We start from the raw sequence: 2,978 nt of genomic DNA, 5'->3' as shown, positions 1-2,978 counted from the left end.
AACCCAGCAGGGCAGAGTCTATCTCAAATATGGGAATGGACTTTGCTATCTTACTACAGGAGAGACCATGGGTCTGAGCGAACCGAGCATCCATCATATTGGCTCCATCCTCAATATCCAGTAGGACAGATAATTGTCTCAGTTTCCATACCTAAACCACTTCTACAGGTAGAATATACTGGTTTAATCCTCCACACAACTTAGGGTCACAAGGTTTCCAATGTTTTTTTTAAATATAGATGGAGAGACCCCAATGAAATGACCCTCCTTGCCACAGTAAAAGCACACCCCTTTTTTGTGGCAAACTGCAAGGGACTTATAACAGGGGAAAGCCCCCCTAACTGCATAGCTTCTTCAGAGCACACAGGGAGAACTTCCACTTTAGCAAGTACCACAGGGTGTGGGGTCACTACAGGTCTATCTCTGAGGTGTCGATTTATATGCACGGCAATAGCCATGGCAAGCGGGGATACCATGTCTGGACACAAGCACAGCACCTATCAGCATGAATAAGTCCATTCTCTGTGCCTAAACCTATCTGCGCAAATACCAGACGCAGACCATGCTGTGCCTTATATGACACTACAGTCATTTACTTTTTTCATCATAGTACGTAACTGATGAAGGTCCAGATATAGGACCGAAATGTTTTTGGCTACTACGATTAAAATCTCACAAGCATTAAGTTGAGTGCCAGGTTCTTTCTTCTAATAGCCATGGCGGCCCCCAACGACGTTGGAGTTTCATACTGCATCAATGCACCCTTTAACCGTTCAGACAAGCCCTGACAAAACTGACTCCTAAGGGCAGGATCTGTTGTGAACTCTGTGTTCAGGCTCCCTCTTGTGGTCACTGGCGGTATGGTGTGACTTTTGCTTTGGGCTCCCCCTGGTGGCTTTGCCTGTTATCCTGCTGGTCTCTGGCTATCAGCTGGTACGTTATCCTCTGGGAGGTTCCTATATAGCTCTGTTTTACTTCCACTTGTTGCCGGCTGTCGATGTAATCAGTGCTACTCAGATTCCTTCTGACTACCTTGCTCCCAGTCCATCCAGGATAAGCTAAGTTTTGTTTGCTCATTTTTTGATCAGCAGTGTTTATCATGTTTTCCGTTCCAGCTTGCTAAAATGTAATTCCCTCGCTTGCTGGTTGCTCTAGTGGGCTGAGTTTCTCCCCACACACCGTTAGTTGGTGTGTGGGTTCTTGAAATCTCAGGATGGATATTTTGTAAGGGTTTTTTTATTGATCGCATAGACCCCTGCTCTATTTTCTGCTTTCTAGTACTACTGGGCCTCTTTTGCTGAATCTGATTTCATCCCTATGTATGTGCCTTCTTCTTACTTCACCGTTAATATTTGTTGGGGGCTTCTATATCTTTGGGGATTATTTCTCTGGAGGCAAGCGAGGTCTTTCTTTCTCTTTAGGGGTAGCTAGTTCCTCAGGCTGGCTCGAGACGTCTAGGAATTTTTTAGGCACGTTCACCGGCTACCTCTAGTTGTTTTGGATAGGTTCAGATTTGCGATCAGTCCAGTTACCATCTCCCTAGAGCTCGTCCTTAGTTTAATCACTTGCTGATCTATTTGTGATCCTCAGCCACTAGGGATCATAACAGTACAGCTGGCCCGCAAAGTGTTAATTGCATGGCAGAAGCAGGAGAAAAGAAGCCTTGAGAATTTTTTTTTTTTTCTTGCTTGTTGCCGTGTGTCTAGCTGCTGTGCTAGCTTCTCTCCTCCTCTTAATCTTGGTGTGGCTCTGAGTTCAGCTGCTGACATGGATGTCCAGAGCTTGGCTTCCAGTCTGGATCATCTTGCTGCTAGAGTTCAGAGTATTCAGGATTTTGTTGTTCACAGTCCTATGTCTGAGCCTAGGATACCTATTCCGGAGTTGTTTTCTGGAGATAGATCTAGGTTCCTAAATTTTAAGAACAATTGTAAGTTGTTTCTTTCTTTGAAACCTCGTTCCTCTGGTGATGCCGTTCAGCAAGTTAGGATTATTATTTCCTTTTTGCGTGGTGACCCTCAAGATTGGGCCTTCGCATTGGCGCCAGGGGATCCTGCATTGCTCAGTGTGGATGCGTTTTTTCTGGCCCTTGGATTGCTCTATGAGGAACCTAATCTTGAGAACCAGGCTGAAAAAGCGTTATTGGCCCTCTCGCAGGGGCAAGATGAAGCAGAGGTGTACTGCCAGAAATTTCGGAAATGGTCGGTGCTTACTCAGTGGAATGAGTGTGCCCTGGCTGCAAATTTCAGAGAAGGTCTTTCTGAAGCCATTAAGAATGTCATGGTGGGGTTCCCTACGCCTGCAGGTCTGAATGAGTCAATGACTCTGGCCATTCAGATTGATCGGCGGTTGCGGGAGTGCAAACCTGTGCACCATTTGGTGGTGTCTTCTGAACAGACACCTGAATCTATGCAATGTGACAGAATTCTGACCAGAAGTGAACGGCAAAATTATAGACGGCAAAATGGGTTGTGCTTTTACTGTGGTAACTCAGCTCATGTTATCTCAGCATGCTCTAAGCGCAAAAAAAAAATTGATAAATCTGTCACCATTGGTACTTTACAGCCTAAGTTCATTTTGTCTGTTACCCTGATTTGTTCCCTGTCATCTTACCCGGTTAATGTCTTTGTAGATTCAGGTGCTGCCCTGAGTCTGATGGATTGGTCATTTGCCAGGCGCTGTGGTTTTGATTTGGAGCCTTTAAAATTCCCTATTCCACTAAGGGGAATTGACTCTACGCCATTGGCTACGAATAGACCTCAGTACTGGACACAAGTGACCATGTGCATGACTCCTGTTCATCAGGAGGTGATTCGTTTTCTTGTATTGCATAATTTGCATGATGTTGTCGTGTTGGGTCTACCATGGTTGCAGACTCATAATCCAGTCCTGGATTGGAAAGCTATGTCTGTGTCAAGTTGGGGTTGTCAGGGAATTCATGGTGACGCTCCTGTGGTGTCAATTGCTTCGTCCACTCCTTC

This window comes from Ranitomeya variabilis, chromosome 2 (assembly GCF_051348905.1).
Source record: "Ranitomeya variabilis isolate aRanVar5 chromosome 2, aRanVar5.hap1, whole genome shotgun sequence".
NCBI lineage: Eukaryota > Metazoa > Chordata > Amphibia > Anura > Dendrobatidae > Ranitomeya > Ranitomeya variabilis.
This window is presented reverse-complemented; position numbering follows the sequence as displayed.